The 18594-nt window shown below is 35.8% G+C and overlaps 1 pseudogene across 1 annotated transcript; it reads left to right on the top strand.

Annotated features, from left to right (window-relative positions):
• The first annotated feature begins 5693 nt into the window (after window positions 1-5693).
• On the top strand, window positions 5694-6762 carry LOC116536698 (annotated as a pseudogene). The gene has a single exon (XR_004262761.1). The product of XR_004262761.1 is annotated as a homeobox protein NANOG pseudogene (transcript).
• Window positions 6763-18594: the final 11832 nt, after the last annotated feature.

Genomic DNA, 18594 nt, shown 5'->3' with positions numbered 1-18594 from the left:
CCTGAGCTGAAGCAGTCCTCCTGCCTTGGTCTCCCAAAGTGCTGTGATTACAGGCATGAGCTGCTGCACCTAGCCATTCCTACTATTTTCAAACATTTCTATAAAAATGTGGGGTTACATATATATTATATTACTTTTTGTAATACTTAAGAATTAAGGAGTGGGAGACTAATTGAGTCCTTTGCACTGTTAAATATATTATTTAATATTCATAAAACTATACAAAATAATTATTAGTCTCCCCATTTTATAGTCAGAAATTTAGGCATAGAGAGATTAAATAAACTTAAGGCCACAAATAGAAAATTCTAGATCCAAGCCCTAAGCCAGTAGATGAGTTCATTTTGTGAACTTTAGTTCAGTCCAAGGATTGAAACTTATCTTGAGGCACAAACCACTTTGGCACATCCTATGTAGATAATACTTTAAAGAATGGGTTTATTCTTTCCTCTAGTCTACATCACTAGCTTCTTAAAATGTTTGGTTTATGGAGCCTTTAGAGGCTTTGGTCTGTGTGATGTTAATGACTTTCACAGACAGAGACTAGTTTTCTATCTGGCTTAATGATGAAGTTTTTTTTTGAAGGAATGCCAGAACAAAAAGCAACAAACCAGATTTCTGGTGTTAGCCCCAGCATATAAAGATTCTGTAAGTAATTACTCCCATCCTTACAGTAATAAAAAAGCTGAGCAAACTGAAAATTAATGAATTGTCTTGAACCAATCAGAGAATTAAGGTTGCAAGCCCACCTGCCACACAGAGAGACAAGTGAACCCAGAAAGTCACTGCCAATACCACTGTGTCAGTCAGTTCAGACTGCTATAGCAAAGTACCATAGATTGGGTGGCCTATAAACAACAGAAATTGTTTCTCAAGGTTCTCTTATAAGGGATACATATGTATATATACTTATTCCAGGAAGACTGGAAGTCTGAGATCAGGGTGCTAGCATGATCAGGTTCTGGTGAGAGCCCTCTTCTGGGTTGCATATTGTTGTCTTCCTGTACCCCCACATACTAGAAAGAGGGTGACCTCTTTCATAAGGACACTAATTCCATTCATAAGGGCTTCACTCTCATGATCCAATCACCTCACAAACACCCCACCTCCTAATGCTATCACATTGTGGATTATGATTTTAACATATAGATTTGGAAGGAACACAGATATTTAGCATATTGCATCAACTATATCAATAATCATTTAAAATATGAATGGTCTAAATATATCAATTAAAAGAAAGGGGTTGGGATGCAAAAGACCCAACTGTTTATTGTTTCCAAAAACTCTGCTATAACATAATGAATAAAGCAGGTTACAAGTAAAGGGATGAAAAAATATATGTTATATTAACATTAATCAAATGAAAGCGGGAGTAGTTATATTAATCTCAGACAAAGCAGTTTCAGAACAAGGAAAATTATCATGGATCAAGAGAGGCATTATTTCATGATAAAGGGGCAAATTTCCAATAAGACATAACAATAATTAATGTGTATGCACCTAACAACTGAGTGCCAAAACAGGTGAGGCAAAAACTGACAGAACTAAAAAGAAAAATGAAAAAGTTTACTATCCTAGTTGGAAATTTCAACACTTCAATTTCAGTAATTGATACATTAAGAAAGTAAAAAAATCAGCAATGATAAATCAATAAGGATAGTGCTGAATAGCACTCTCAATCAATTTGATCGATTTGGCTATTATAGAACATTCAATCCAAGTGCAGTGATTGAAGTGAACATTCATTCTCAAGCTCGCATGGAATACTTGCCTAGATAAAGCATATTCTAGACCACATAACATACTTTATCAAATTTAAAATGGTATAATACAATGTATATCTCCAAGTACAATGGAATTAAACTAAAAATTAGTAACAGGATATCCACTAACCTCAAAATATTTGGAAATAAAACCACACACATCTAAACACATGAATCAAAGAAGTCTTATGAGAAATTAAAAATAATTAAATGAAAATTTAAAAATACTTATCAAAATATATGAAATGTAGTGAAGATAATACTTAGTGGGACATATATGCCATTAAATGCATATATTAGAAAGATGCTGTAAACTCAGCAACACAACATTTCATACTACAAAATTAGAGATAGAAATGTATGCCTTGAGCAATCTTGCAGAAGAAAAATAGCAAAAATTAGAGCAGAAACCAATGAAACTAAAAAGAAAACAATACAGAAAATCAAGCTCAAAAGATGTTTCTTAGAAAAATAAATAAAACTGATAAACCTCTAGACAGGCTAAGCAATAAGTGAAAAAACAGTAATTACTAATATCAAGAATACATTTAGGTCATCACTACTGAGCCTGTAGATATTAAAAGGATAATAAAATGAATACTTTGAACAACTCTGCACCCACAAGCTTGATAATTCACATGAAATGAACCAATTCCTAGAAAAACAAAAACTACTAATACTCACACAAGAAGAAGCAAATAGCTTGAGCCCTACTGAAGAAATTGAATCAATAATGAATAACTTCCATCCAAAAGAAAAAGCCAGGCCCAGATAGTTTCACTGGTAAATCCCTCTAACGTTTAAGAAGAAATGATACCAATTCTCCATAATGTCCTCCAGAAAAGAAAAACAAAGGTTACACTTCCAAAATCATTCCATAAACCAATATTACCCTAATAACAAAACCTAATTCCAAAGGACATCATGGAAAAAAAAAAACTAAAGACCAATATCCCCTATGAATATAGATTAAACATTATCAGTAAAATGTTAGCAAATAAAACCCAAAAATGTATTTAAAAAATTATACACCATGACCAAGTAGGATTTACTCCACATATGGAAGACTCGTTCGACATTGATATTCAGTGACTGCATTTTACCATATCAATGAGCTAAAGAAGAAAATTCACATGAGTCTATCAATTGATGCAGATAAATTATTTTACAAAATCCAATGCCCATTCATAAAAATATCACTCAGCAAACTAGAAATAGAGGCGATTTTTTTCAACTTGGTTAAAAGAATACCTATAAAAGCCTACAGCTAACATCAAATGTAATAATAAGATGGACACTTTTCATGCAAGATTGAGAACAAAGTAGGAATGTGATCTTTCGCCACTCCTATTTTACATCACACTGGAAATCCTGACTTGTGTGGTATGACAAAATGTAAGAGAGAATAAGAGGAGGAGGAGGAGGGGGAGAGGGAAGGAAGGGAGACAGAAAAAAATGTAGATTTAGAAGGAAGAAATAAAACTGCCTTTGTTCACAGATGACTGGATTTTGCAGAATATTCCAAAGAATTAACATTCTGGAACTAATAAGAGGGTGTAGCATGGTCCTGACATACAAGCTTAATATCCAAAAGTCAGTTACTTTCCTATATATCAGCAAAGAACAACTGGAATTTAAAATTAAGATAACAATTAAAATAGAACCAAAAATTGAAATAGGTATAAATTTAACATAATAGATACAGGATCTATATGTAGAAAACTATAAAACTCTGATAAATAAAAGATCTAAATAAATGGAAATATATTTTAATTTTTTTGGATTGGAAGACTCAGTATTATTAAGATATAAATTCTTCCCAATTTGATCCACAGATGCAATGCAATCTCAATGAAAGGCCTACCAAATTATTTTGAAATATCTACAAACTGATTGTAAAGTTTATATGAAAAGCAAAAGACCTAGAATATCGAACACAATAATGAAGAAAAAGAACAAGTTGTAACACTCACTACCTGATTTCAAGTCTTGATATTAAAACTATAATAATCAAGAAGGCATGGTATAAGTGAAAGAATAGACACATTGATCAATGGAACAGAATAGATAGCTCATATACAGACCAATATTAACATAGTTGAGTTTTGACAAAGATGCAAAGGCAATTTAATGATGAAAGAATATTGTTTCAATAAATGGTGCCAGAACAATTGGATGTCCCCAAGGTGCAGGGGTGGGGGAGAGACAGACCTACTCACAGACCTTATACCTTTCAAAAAGATTAACTCAGTATGGATTATATACCTAAATGAAAGTGACAAAACTATAAAACTCCTAGAAGAACACATAGGAAGAAATGTAAGTGACCTTGAGTTTGATGATGAATTTTTAGATAAAATACCAAAAGCCTAATCCATGAAAGAAAAAAAAATGGTGTTGGATTTTGTTAAAATGAAAAAGTTTTGTTCTGTGAAAGACTGTTAGAGAATGAAAAGGCAAGCCATAGTCTAGCAGACAATATTTTCAAAAAAATTTCAGATAAATGACTTGTATCCAAAATTTAAAAGTAACTCTTACAACATCCACCTAATTTAAAAAAAAATTGATCTGAACAGACATCTCATCAAAGAAGACATGCAAATGGCTAATAAATATACAAAAAGATGTTCGACATTATTTGTCATCAGGAAATTACAAATTAAAAACAACAGTGAGCTATCATTACACACATTGAAATCACTAAAATCTAAAAAAATGACAATTCCAATTCTGACAAGGATGTGGAACACAGGAACTCTCATTCATTGCTGGCAGGAATGTAAAATGGTACAGCCACTTTGAAAGTAGATTGGCAGTTTCTTTCAAAGCTAAACATATTTTACCATACTATGGAACAATCATGCTCCTAGAAATTTCCCCAACTAATTTGAAAACCTGTGTCTATGCAAAAACTTATATGGGCCAGGTGCGGTTGCTTATGTCTGTAATCCCAGCAACTTGGAAGGCCAAGGCAGGCTGATCATTTGAACCCAGAGACCAGCATGGGCAACATGGTGAAATCCCATCTCTACAAAAAGTACAAAAAAATTAGCTGGGCATGGTGGCACATGCCTGTAGTCTCACCTAGTTTGGAGGCTGAGGCAGGAGGATCACCTGACCCCAGGAGGTTGAGGCAGTGGTGAGCTGTGATTGCACCATGGCACTCCAGCCTGGGCAATAGAGTTAGACCCTGTCACAAAACAAAAACAAAAAACTTGCACAATATTGTTTATGTCAGTTTTATTCATAATTATGAAAAACTCAAGTCAGCTAAGAAATTCTTCAATAGGAGAATGGATAAACAAACTAGGGGACATCTATACAATGGAATATTATTTAGGGCTAGAAAGTAATCAAACTGGGCATGGTGGTGCATGCTATAGTCCAAAGTACTTGAGAGGCTAAGGCAAGAGAATTGCTTGAGACCAGGAGTTTGAAGCTGCAGTGAGCTATGATAATGCTACTGTACTATAGCCTGGGTGACAGAGTGGGACCCCATCTCAAAAAACAAAACAGAATTTTTTAAAGAAAGAAATGAGCTATGAAGCCATGAAAAGACACGGATGAATTTTAAACACATATTGTTAGGTGAAACAAGCCAGTATGAAAAGGCCAATTACTGTAGTATTCTAATTATATGACATCCTAGGAAGAACAAATCCATAGTGAGAATAAAAACATCAGTGGTATCCAGGGTTTGTGGGGGAGAAATGTAAGGTTCAAAAGATAATACACAAGATTTTTGTGTTTGTGCTTTAGGATGGTGAAAATATTCTCTACAGTATTGTAATAACATGGCACCGTCCAGTATGTCTAAACACACTGAACTTAATGTATACAAACTAAACAATCGTTTAGAAAGTAGGAGCATCCCTGGATGGAATGAGGAACGTGACAAAATCATCTAAATGCATTACAAATAAAGGCTGGATTGAGCTGGTTGCCTCCTATTATTGTGGAGGTGACTCACTTCATCCCAACTTCTTGATACTTTCACTTCTGGAGGTCATATTTCTCTAAGTTCTTCCAGAAAAAGTTTTAATGCCGCCTTAGCCTTTTTTACAGTCCAGCTCTTAATTTTTTTCCTCTTCTTCCCCAATAATAACATGAGTGTGGATCCAGCTTGTCCCCAAAGCCTGCCTTGCTATGGAGCATCCAACTGTAAAGAATCTTCACCTGTGCCTATGACTTGTGGGCTTGAAGAAAACTATCCATCCTTGCAAATGTCTTCTGCTGAGATGCCTCACACAGAGACTGTCTCTCCTCTTCCTTCCTCCATGGATCTGCTTATTCAGGACAGCCATGATTCTTCTACCAGTCCCAAAGGCAAACAACACACTTCTGCAGAGAAGAACACCACAAAAAAGGAAGACAAGGTCCCGGTCAAGAAACAGAAGACCAGAACTGTGTTCTCTTCCACCCAGCTGTGTGTACTCAATGATGGATGTCAGAGACAGAAATACCTCAGCCTCCAGCAGATGCAAGAACTTTCCAACATCCTGAACCTTAGCTACAAACAGGTTAAGACCTGGTTCCAGAACCAGAGAATGAAATCTAAGAGGTGGCAAAAAAACAACTGGCCAAAGAATAGCAGTGGTGTGACTTGAGCCTCAGCACTTACCTACCTACAACAACCTCTAACCCTTCTTACCACCAGGGATGCCTGGTGAACACGACTGGGAACCTTCCAATGTGGAGCAACCAGACCTGGAGCAATTCAACCTGGAGCAACCACGCCTGGAACACTGAGACCTGGTGCATCCAGTCCTGGAACAATCAGGCCTGGAACAGTTCCTTCTGTAACCATGGAGAGGAATCTTGGCAGTCCTATATGCAGTTCCAGCCAAATTCTCCTGCCAGTGACTTGGAGGTTGCCTTGGAAACTTCTGGGGAAAGCCAAAATGTAATACAGCAGACCACTAGGTATTTCGGTACTCCACAAACTATGGATTCATTCCTAAACTACTCCACAAACAGGCAACCTGAAGCTATGTGAAGATGAGTGAAATTGATATTACTCAATTTCAGTCTGGGCACTAGCTGAATCATTCTTCTCCCCTCCCTTATAGTATTTTTCTTGTTTGGAAACCACGTGTTCTGGTTTCCATTATGCCTATCCAGTCAATTTGGTGGAGGGTGGGGTATGGTTGGAGCCTAATCAGAGAGGTTTCTTTTCTTTTTTCCTATTAGATCTTCCTGGAGTAAAGACATTTTAATAACCTTGGCTGCTAAGTATAACATGATAGAAGCTGTCTCTGGATATAGATAAGTAGATATAATACTAGTTTGAATATCTTTAGGGTTTAGAATCTAACCTCAAGAAAAAGAAAAGTACAAATTGGGGTGATGAAGGTATATTCCTATTTTTTGGGATGGGAGGCCTTATTAAAAAAAAAAAAACTCTATTGAGGTGAAGGGTTAAGCTGTAATATACTTCATTTATTTCCTCAGCCCTTTTTGGCTCCGTTTCACTATAACTCCTATTCTGTTGGTTGTGCTAATATTTGTAGAAAGAGGTCTTGTATTTGCTGCATCATAACGACATTAGTACTACTTTGGCTGGTTTAAGTACAAATGAAACAACCATTTTTTCTTAAAAAATGTATTACAAAGGCTGGGTGCAGTGGCTCACGCCTGTAACCCCAGCACTTTGGGAGACTGAGGTGGGGGGATCATGAGGTCAAGAGATCAAGACCATCCTGGCCAACATGGTGAAATCCCGTTTCTACTAAAAATACAAAAATTAGCTTGGTGTGGTGGCATCTGCCTGTAGTCCCAGCTACTCAGGAGGCTGAGGCAGGAGAATTGCTTGAACCTGGGAGGCAGAGGCTGCAGTGAGCTGAGATCGTGCCACTGCACTCCAGCCTGGAGCCTGGTGACAGAGCGAGAGTCTGTCTCAAAAAAAAAAATGTATTACAAATATTTTAAAAAATGACATCAATGAAGTCAGTGAGGGAATAGGGTGTTGACCAAAGTAACTTTGGAAATAAATGGAGTCTACAAAACTAAAGGCCAATGAAACCTGTATTCTTGTTGATAAATTGTAAATGTGAATTAACAATTCCAGTACTGCTATATCTGTATACTGCAATTGAACAATTAAGTAAATGAATGAGAGATGATTGGAGCCAGGTATCTCACTGCTGTAGTGAGAGTTTATAGATGAGTATCAGGTGAAGGCTAGAGTGATTCATGTGGTAATAGAGTCAGAGACAACAGTATGAACTCATATTTAGGTGTATAGAGATACATATGGTATGGTTACATATAGAAATATTCATAGATATGTGTATATGTATGGGTATACACACTTATCTCTCCTCCCTCTATCAGCGGAGAGGACCTAGGAGCAACAACACCCCAGTAGCAACAAGCTCACCTGGTGCCCTGATCTCGTTTTCTAATATTATTCTCCAATAAAAGGACTCAGGGCTTCTTGGGGGAAATTCCAGATTCTAAGACTGAGGCAAGAAATTTACAAGATGAGCCTGAAGCATCGTGTAGTGCCAGAAATCAAGGAAGTGCTAAGCAACAACAACAACAAAATCAAACCACATATATGTTATAGGACACAGGAGCCAACTGAAAGAGCTCCCAATAGCCACAATGGGAGCAATTCAAGCAACGAAATACAGTAGTATTGGATTATAACCCAAAGTACAAGATCAATATCTGTGAGTCCATACTGTTATAAACAAATCATTGAATAAATATATAAGTGTGGAAGAACAGACAAATCTGTGCAGAAAAATTCCAAATAAATTACGTAGATGTTCTGCCCTCAAGGAGATGGAGCTATAATTTCCCACTTCTTCAGTGTGGGCTGTGCACATTGATTGACTTCCTTCCAAAGTTGCAGTATGGAAAAAGGGAAATAAAAGAGTAAATGTACAGTGGAGAAATATAGCAATACCTCAGCCAAGTGATCCAGGTCAATATCAAGAGTGATAAATCATGTTGATAAAATTATATATACTTGGTATGATATGATGAGATTGACACTTTATGGTTGAGGTCTTCTTCTCAAAATCTGACAATCCCAGTCTAATCATGAAATCATCAGACAAATCCCAATTAAGATACACGCTACAAAATATTTGACCAATTCTCCGCTAAACTGTGAAGAGTATCGAAAACACAGAAAGTCTGAAAAAAACATAGTAGCCAATAGAAGCCTAAGGAGACATGATGATTAAATATAATGTGGTGTCCTGAATGGCAAAGTAAAACAGAAAAAAGACAACAGGTAATAACTAAGGAAATCTGAATAAAGCAAGGACTTCAGTTAATAACAACATATCAATATTCACTTGTTAATTGTGACAAATGTACCGTAGTAATGGGAGATGTTAATAGTAGAAGAAATTGTGTGCGGGGTTTATGAGAACTCTCTATCCAATCTTTATTTTTTTTTTTAATCTAAAACTGTTTTAAAAATGCAGTTTATTTAAAAACAAAAAGCAATGAGTCAGGGTTTTGGATGGCGCTCCTTTAAATCCAAGAAACATAACCAGAAGTGTTGCAAAAGCATTGAATGAATTCCACCTACCCATAGAGCATCAATGTTTGTATTTGTTGTTGGCAAAGAAATTTTGTAAATGTGTCAGTATACTAAAAAAAAAAATTTCACAAAGGCTTACAAAATAAGATATTTTTCTTTGATGGTATCATTAGAAGCTTCCTGAACAGAACACAAACATTTTTAGTCCAGCTGGATGATGTTGAGATGTAGCCTACCTGCCAATTATCCCATAGCTTACCTCTTAACATAGCAAGAAACATCAGTAATTATAGAGTCAATGATAGTATTTGATAGAGACACTATTTCTGCATTCTCCCTCTACTCAAAGTTACCTATCAATGCAACCAGTCCCAGAGCACTGGGCTACAAAATCTTCCTAAATTGAGTGTGTCATCTTTCTCCTGAAAAGACATGTCTATTAACTAGCTCAATATCTTCTCCTCGATGTATTGAATATCTTTCATTTGCCTATAGTCTATACCCCTCTTTGCTCTGTGCAGTGGAAGGCTGAACTCTGGGTTACATTAAAGGGCTTATTTGTTTTCTGACTTCCTGTTGGATTTAGACAATGGGAAACACCAATAGGAGAACAAGTAGGAAGAGATGAGGTTAGAGTATTGATTCCTGATTCTGTCCCAGCAGCATTGCTGAGTACTGTCTGCATTCCTTATAAGGGCTTCAACCCTTTCCTTAGCCCTTTACACAGTACCACATGGCCCTAGTCTGTTTCCTCATCCTGTCGGGCCTAGGGTTGTAAAACGTTCAACATATTTCAGCCTGGGGCTATTGCACTATCTCTTGCACTTTTCCTGTCTTTGCATATTTATACATAGTTCCATTATTATACCTTTCCTCAAATTAACCTAATTTGACTGTACCATCTGTTTCCCTTTGGAACCCTAATTGATATACCTCAAATTTAAAATGTCTCCATCTACATCCCAACCCCAGATCTGCTTCTCCAGCAGTAGTCTTCCCCCATGGTAATTTAACGATAACTCCATTCTTTCAGTTGCTCAAGCCAAATAGCTTGAATTGATTCCTATCTTTCAATCCTTACATAAAATTAACATCCTATATATCGATCTTAAAAATGTATCCAGAGTCTGACCACTTTTTAATGTTTCCACTACTATTACTACACTGGTTCAAGCCACTATCATCTGTTATGCAGATTGTTACAGGTTCCTCTTAACTGGTTTTCCTGCTTCCATCTTTGCCCTCTACAGTCTAGTGTTACACTTGCAGAAGCCAGAATGACTCTTAAAACACAAGTCAGATCATACCACTCCCTTGTTCAAACCCTTTAATGGCTTCTTGTTTCCCTTAGGGTAAAATCAAAGTCTTGGCCATGTCCCTGCATACCACCTGATCTCAGCTCATGCCATTCTACCCTTTACTCCCTCTGCACAAGCCACAATTGCCTCCTTGCTATCCCTCGAACAGACCAGGCTTGCTCCTGCCACAGGAGCCCTTTAAGTTACTGTTCCTTCTGTTGCATTGCTTTTCTTCCAAATATCTATATGACTTGCTTCCTCACTTCCTTAATGTCTCTGCTCAAATGTGTCTTATAGGCAAGCGTTTCCTTAATCATGCTATATGAAAGAGCTGGGCCCCATTTCTCATCTCAATCTATCTCTTTTACTTCATTTTATTTTTCTTCATAGCATTTATCACCAGACATGTATTTGCCTACAGTTTTTCTTCCTTAACCTGAATATATGGTGGTATTCTTGACTATTTCATTCACTACTGACTTACAGGGCCTAGAATAGTTACTAGCCCATAATAGGTGTTCCACAAACATTTATCAAATGAATAAACGTATATGGTAACTGATATGGTAGTGCACTTTAAATAAAGCTTTTGGATTGTGGTAAATCTAATTTTCAGTAAAGGTCTAATAGTTTTAGACTAAACCTTTTCATGAAAAAAATCCACAGACTGCAGGGTATTTCAGAAAGGAGAGAACCAATGTACATTAGAAGTTTCTTTGGCTTTCTGTAACCATTGTCAAGAATGTGTTAACCAGATCTCTTTGTCCCATCATATTTAATAATGAAAGTCACAAGATATAATAAAGGTTGTCATATTTTCCTTTAGACAATGTATACAAATTTTCCTTTAGACATTGTATACAAATATAGATGCAATAATTGTAATAGTAAGGTAGGTTTTCCTACATTCCTATCAAGTATTCTACTTGACTGGTTATGAAGAGAGTGGAAATTATATGCTGCCTGACTGGGTAAGGTAGCAATTCTTGCACACTTCCTTTTTGGAGAGTTAGAGTGTTTCAACATAATATTAATGTTTCAACCTCATTTGGCATAAAATAAATGTTGCCAAGAAAAATCTTCGCACTTAATTCATGAACTCTCCATCTTATCCTACCTTTTGTCACCAACCCAATCCATTCACGTACCTAGTCTATGTATCTGCTCTGGATTTTCTAAATGCTACCTTAGAGTCAGACTGCAAGATTATCAGACTAGAGACTTGGATTGCTTTATTTGGTGCCTAATAACCATTCAGTAAAGGAATTGCTTTTACTAAATGAAACCTGGGCACTAGGCCATTGACAGAGAGCCTAAGTAAGTTGGAAGAAACCAAATGAAACTCATGGTTCCATCTTACCATAAACTTCCTCCAGTGCTTCCCATAGTATCCTCTCTTTCAGGACCCACAGAAGAAACTGCTCTTGTATTTATGCATTCCAAACAATCCAGTTACCTGGGAAAAACTTGGCTTTTTTAATCTTCTGGACTCTGGTTTAGCAACTAGAAAGCAAGTGGCTATATTGTTGCAACTATATAGGACCTTATTCCCTGCAATCCCAGTATTGCCTGTGGTTTTCTCCCTTTGTACCAACCCCCTCAAGTGTTCATTTGTATCCTTTTGTACAGCATGTCTTTTCAAAACAACCTTAAATCCTTGTGGGACAATGTACAGTATAAATAAATAATTGTGTGTGTGTGGGGGGGAGGGGTTGTACATTTTGTTTGTTTCCCACTGTGCTACATCATTAATTGTGTATGAATCTATACAGAGCTGGGGAAGATACCAGCACATGTCCTAAGTTGTATTTTTTATACCTGACAGTTTACAGAATGTTTTACAAAAATGTGTAAGCTCAAATCCCTTCCCTTCCATGGATCACTAATGATTGTCTTCAGAATATTCCAGAGTTGTTCACATTGTCACAGAATTCGCTTTTATAGCCACATAATTCATCTTTATTTTTTGTTGTTTTCTCCTTTTAACAAAGTTCAACGTTAATGACAGAAGGTGGTAAAATAATAATTGGTGAATCTAGGTGAAATATATATATTCATTGCATTACACTTTTCACTCTTTTGTAGATTTGAAAATTTTTGTTCTAAGAAGTAAAATATAAATAAATAAAAATGTAATGCTAGCAAAGAATCCTCTGGTTCCACTCCAACTTGAAATATGCTAGGCTGAATAGAATTAAAAGAATCATCAATGTTGTATGTATTTTGAAGCAATTCTTCTATTATGCTAATAAGCTGGACATCTGTGCTTTTCTCCTTAGAGATAGGAGATTTGTGCTAAACAAAATCAAAAGTGCCTTTGAACATTATTCCAAGTTAAATACTGTATTTTGTGCCATTGAGTTACGTAAGTGGGTCAGAACTTTGTTAAATCTATTATGTCTCGTGTTTACTTTGCAGGTATTCTCTAGCAAATATTCTCTGGAAATGGTTCCCTCATGTTTTTAGAGCTGTGGTTCTTTAGGATTCACATATTTGAGAATTTATATTGTAGATATCACTTAAGTCCCTCCTGGATCATTTTTAACTTTATAAGTTTGCTAGTTTCTTATACTGGTCCTCATCCATATGGAAAACTTCATGCCATCTGGCTCTGATTCTGAGTTGATCCATATACTATGAAATATGATAAATACGTCACTCACTCTGATAACATAAGCTTATTCTTGTAACCTGCCTTACCAAAGCTGTCAAATATAACTTGAGCCTTTAAACTCAAGGGAGTTTTGCAGATCCACAAATGCTAGAAAGGATTTTTTTTTTTTTTTAAGAGGAGGGAATAGGATCCTGTGTCTTACTGCTTGAGATATATTCAACTCAATGTGTATTGAGCTCTTATGAGTTTCGTTTTGAAGGGTGAGCCAAAGCCTTTACAGCTTGTGGTAAAAGCTGCTTCACCTGGTACTCATTGTTCAGGGCAGTGGGTTCCCCTCTGGCCCAGGGCAGATCCAGAAATGCCATCCAAGGGTCAAGTCCTAGAATCGGGACCCCCAGGAGCCTGCTTGGTGCTCTACTCCCCTGTGGCAGTGTTGGTACCTAAGATGCAAGACAAATTTCCTTTTACTTTTCTCTCTGCTTTTCTCAATCAGAAGGAGTTTTGCCCTGTAGCCACTGCAGCTGGTAATGTGCTAAGTCTCACCTGAAGCTAGCAATTCTCAGAGGCTCACCGAGGCCCTTGATGTAGTATCTGTGTATTGCTGCTCTTGATTCAGGGCTCAAGGGCTCTTCAGTTAGCAGGTGATGAATACTGTCAGGACTGGGTCATTACTTCAAGGCAGTGGCTTCTCTTCTGGTCCAAGGTGTGTCTAGAAATGTCCTCTGAGAGCGAGGGCCAGAACAGGGGCCTCACAACTGACTCAGAGCACTTTGACCCTGGGTGGCAAAAGATGATTCCCCTCTGACTACGGTTGGTTTAAAGGCTTCCTCTGGGATAGCAAGGGGAGAGATGCCAGATGTAGGTGATGGGGAGGAAGGCAGCAAATCACACTGCCACGTGTGTACCTATGCAACAATCTCACATGTTCTTCACATGTACCCCAAAACCTAAAATGCAATAAAATAAATAAATGGAAAAAAAAAAAAAAGGCTTCCTCTGTGGGTAGGTGTCAACCGAGTTTGGTCTGGTTTTTCTTTCTACTCTAACAGGATAGCACTAAATTAAATGCCTCACAATTGCTGTGCTCTCCCTCCCCCAGCACCCAGAGACACGTGGTCTGCAGCACACCGCTGCTGCTGGGTAGGAAGGAGGGGTGTCATTGGGGATTCAGGGCTGGTTTTGCTATCTCTTCAGTGCCTCCTTCAGTGATATGAAATTAAAACCAGGTACTGAAAGTGCTGACCTGATTTTTAGTTCTCATGAAGGTGTTTTTTCTGCGTACATAGTTGTTAACATGGTGTCCCTGGTGGGAGTGGTGTAGGGGAGGGAGAAGATTGGTGGAGCTTTCTATTCTGCCATCTTGATCTGCCTGTCTTTCTACACTGTATCTTTGTGGTTAAGTTTTAAAATCAGTCTTCCAAGTTTGCTCCTTTCAAGATTGTTTTTGTTATCTGTGGTCTCTTGCATTTACATATGCATTCTAACATTAGCATATCAATCACTGCGTAAAAGGCCATTGGGATTTTGATAGAAAATGCATTAAGTAAGTAGATCAATTTTGGGAGTATTGTGATTTAAACAATATTACATTTTTAATTTTTTAATTTTAAAAATTTTTCTAGAATTTATCTTTCAGAGCTGCATTTCTAATAAAATGTTACTTTTTCATTCTTAAAATGTATAAAAGTATTTCATCTTTTTATTTTAAACAATTTTGTACTACTATTTTTTGTAATATTTTCATTTGTAGAACCTTATAATCAGAAGCAATATAAACAATAAAAGTAATATTAAGTCTTCTAATCCATGAACATAGGGTTTTTCCATTTTTTAGGTCTTTTAAATTGTTTTCAATTATGTTTTGTAGATTTCAGGGTATAAGACTCATACTTTTGTTAAATTTATTACTATTTTACTGTTTTTAATGCTATTTAAATGGAATTTTTTATTTCATTTTTTGATTGTTCATTGCTGGTGTACGTAAACACAATTGATTTTTATATATGGATATTGTATCTTGCAATCTAGCTGAACTTATTTACTCACTCTAATTATTTTTTGTAGATTCCTTAGGGTATTCTACATACTAGATTATATCATATTGAGGAAGGAGACCCAGGCATCTAGGATCACCTCCCCTTTGACTTCCACACTGCATTTCAATAGAAGAAAAGGCTGGGCCTACTGGCGCCTCCTAAATCACTTTCCTATAAGATAGCAGGCATGGTATGGGGGAATCTCTCTAGAAGACACTGTTTTTACTTAAACACGATTAAAACCCCACCCCACTCTTCCATGGACCAAGACCCTTTGATATGTAATTTCTAAAGCTGTAGACCCAATACCCTTTCATATGTGATTTCTAAAACTGTAAACCCAAGACCCTTTCATATGTGATTTCTAAAACTGTAAACCCAAGACCCTTTCACTTGTAATTTCTAAGGCTGTAAACCTAAGATTCTTTCATGTATAATATCTAAAGTGTAAGCCTATATAAAGGCAGAGCTTCTGTTTGTTAGGTAAGCTTGGTCATTTATACAAGTTGTCGCCTGGCTCCCATCCGTAATAATAATAATAATAATAAACACTTCTTCCTGCCCAGTTCGGTGTTCGAGAGGTCTATTTCTCACAGCCGCTCTTGCTTCAATATGTGAATAGAAATAGTTAACTTTCTTTTCTAATCTGGATGCTTTTTATTTATTTTTCTTGGATAATTATTCTAGCTAGAATGTCCAATACAGTTTTGAATAGAAATGGTGAGAAGGGACATTCGTGTCTTGTTTTTGATCTTAAGCTTCCATCCCTTCACCATTAAATATGATGTTAGCTGGGGTTTTTTTTTTTTTTTTTTTTGTAGATACCCTTTACCTATGTATGTCAATTAAGTTAAGCTTTTAAGTTGTATTGGTCAAAACTACGGTGTCATTTCTCATATGAATGTGGTGGTTCCATCCACTGAGAGAGGTGTGCTGAAACCTCCAATTATTGTTTTTGGATTATCTATAGTTTCTAGTTGGTCTTTCAGTGTTTGTTTCAATATTTTGAGGCTATGTTCTTAGATAATACCTATTTTGGATTATTATATCTTATTGAATTGACTATTCCATATTTGAACTGTTCCTATTTCTCTTTATCTCTAGTAATATTTAAAGGGTTTTTCTGTTTGTATGTGCTTTTTAATTTAGTTTGACAGCCTTAGTCTTTCACTTTGAGCATTTAGTTTAATTTTGTTTAACTTAACTAGTGATATATTTATGTTTTAAAATATTATTTACTACTTTTCCCCTTCCCCTTTTTATTCCTTTGATCTTGACTTTTCCACCTTTTTTTTACTTAATCAAGTATTTTTAAGTATTTCATTTTAACAATTAATTTTGTATTATTTATTACTCTTTTAATTTTTACACTAGAGATTACAAATTCATCATTGACTTATCTAAGTGTAACTTCAGTTAGACCTTTTACCACTTTCTGAGCAATGCAAGAATATTAAAAATTTTTTAATTCCGTATATCCTCATTCTTCCTTTGGCCTATTGTGGTTATGCATTTTAATTCTCCATATATTTTAAACCCCATAGACAGTCTATTGTTTTGAACAATTTATGCACATACTTATCCTATCTGGTAGCTCTTTATACCTTCTTGCATTAACATGATTCCAACTCAGATAACTTTTCCTTCTTTCTTACCATAATATTTCTTTAAAGAATTCAAAGCTAATATTTATTTAATACACTGTAATTTAAAATATTTAAAAAAAAGAATTCAATCATTTTTGTTTTCCTGAAAATGTTATTTTCTCTTTATTTTTGAAGGATACTTTCACTGAGTATAAAATTCAAAGTTGGCAGTTTTATATTAGCATTTCAAATATATTGTTTTACTATTTTCTGGGTTCCACTGTATCTCTTCAGAATCTGGCTGACAGTTCATTTGGAGGAAAAATGTAATTTTTTTCTTTGTATGCTTAAAATTTTTTTCTTTTTGTCTTTAGTTGTCATCATTTTAATGATTTTATGCCTATATGTGATTTTCTTTGTAATTATAGTTTGGGTTCATAGAACTTTATGATAATAAAGTTTGCGAAACTTATTAAGTTGCATCTCTTCAAATATTACTTCTACTGCATTCTCTTTCCAGTCATCTAGAAACACAAATTATACATATGATAGGCCATTTCCCACATTCCATCTATCTCTTATATGCTTTCTCATTTCTAACATTTGTCTCTCTGTATTTCAATGTGCACATTTTCCACCAACCACCTTGCAGGTTACTACTCCATTCTTCGATTGTGCTAATTTACTATTGATTACATTTAAGATAGCTTTTATTTCATGTTATATGTTCCATTCTGGAATTTTTTTTTTTTTTAAAGCTGTAACTATGTTAAGCATTTATTAAGCTTTAATAGAAAAAGAGAACTACTCCCAAGAGCTGTGTTCTATACTCTCAAAAAAATATCTCTTAGGAGGTAACACAAAATTTAATTCCTCACAATAGTGATTTTATTAAAATAGTTGCTTTATAAAACATTGCAGATGTCATAATTGTTAACATAACAATTTACTAGACTGTAGTTAACTGGTGCAGTTTGCTGAGCATGTTTTATAAAGGAAAGGAAATGCCAAAACCCTGGTAAAATTGTTCCGTTGCAGCCTAAGAGAACAAATATAGGTTTCTCAGACACTTAAATCAGGCAAATAAAAACAAGTAAAGATTTCCCCTCCCCCATCTAAAGCACTTCGTCAGTAGAAATAGCCTGATAAATAGTCTTTGCACTGAAGAGAGTCCACAACATGTAATGCAGTAATGGAGAGGTTTACCTTCTTTAGCTTCAAAGCTGGAGGGTTTTGGTCATTTTAATTTTATATCAAACTAGTGCTTTTCAGCCGCAGTATCTTCACTCTGAGATAAGCAGTCTTCTTCAAAATGTATTTTTAATATCCTCATGTTCAATTTTAAGACAAAGCAATTTAAATAGTAGGTGCACACCACATGCCCTTGCTGCAAACTGCTTTTCTTGACAAGTTATGAAGTAGTTCAAGGAGGTATGGTTAAGGCTGTATTACCGAATGGTGCTGGTAAATACTACACAATTTTTTTGTCATATTGTAACCATTTGTTTCCAATTTAGTGACAGCTGCTATGAAATCAGATAGCAACAATGACAACATTATTGGGTTTGTTTTGAACTATGATTTAGTAGCAACTGAAGTTCCCAATTTTAACCCCTTGGCAGCAAGATCCAAGTTCCTCATTTGCACATTAGCACCTAAGTTTGAGGGGTTAAATAACCAGCACAAAAGACACTACACTTCTGATGGTAGCATTTGGCAGTAATGTAAGGAAAGTAAGTTGTGCTACATGTTCAAGGGATTGTGGGCAACATAAAGATGACACCAGGAAAAGA

Source organism: Sapajus apella, unplaced genomic scaffold, assembly GCF_009761245.1.
Source record: "Sapajus apella isolate SASKATOON/1434 unplaced genomic scaffold, GSC_monkey_1.0 scaffold103, whole genome shotgun sequence".
Lineage (NCBI taxonomy): Eukaryota > Metazoa > Chordata > Mammalia > Primates > Cebidae > Sapajus > Sapajus apella.
This window is presented reverse-complemented; position numbering and strand designations above follow the sequence as displayed.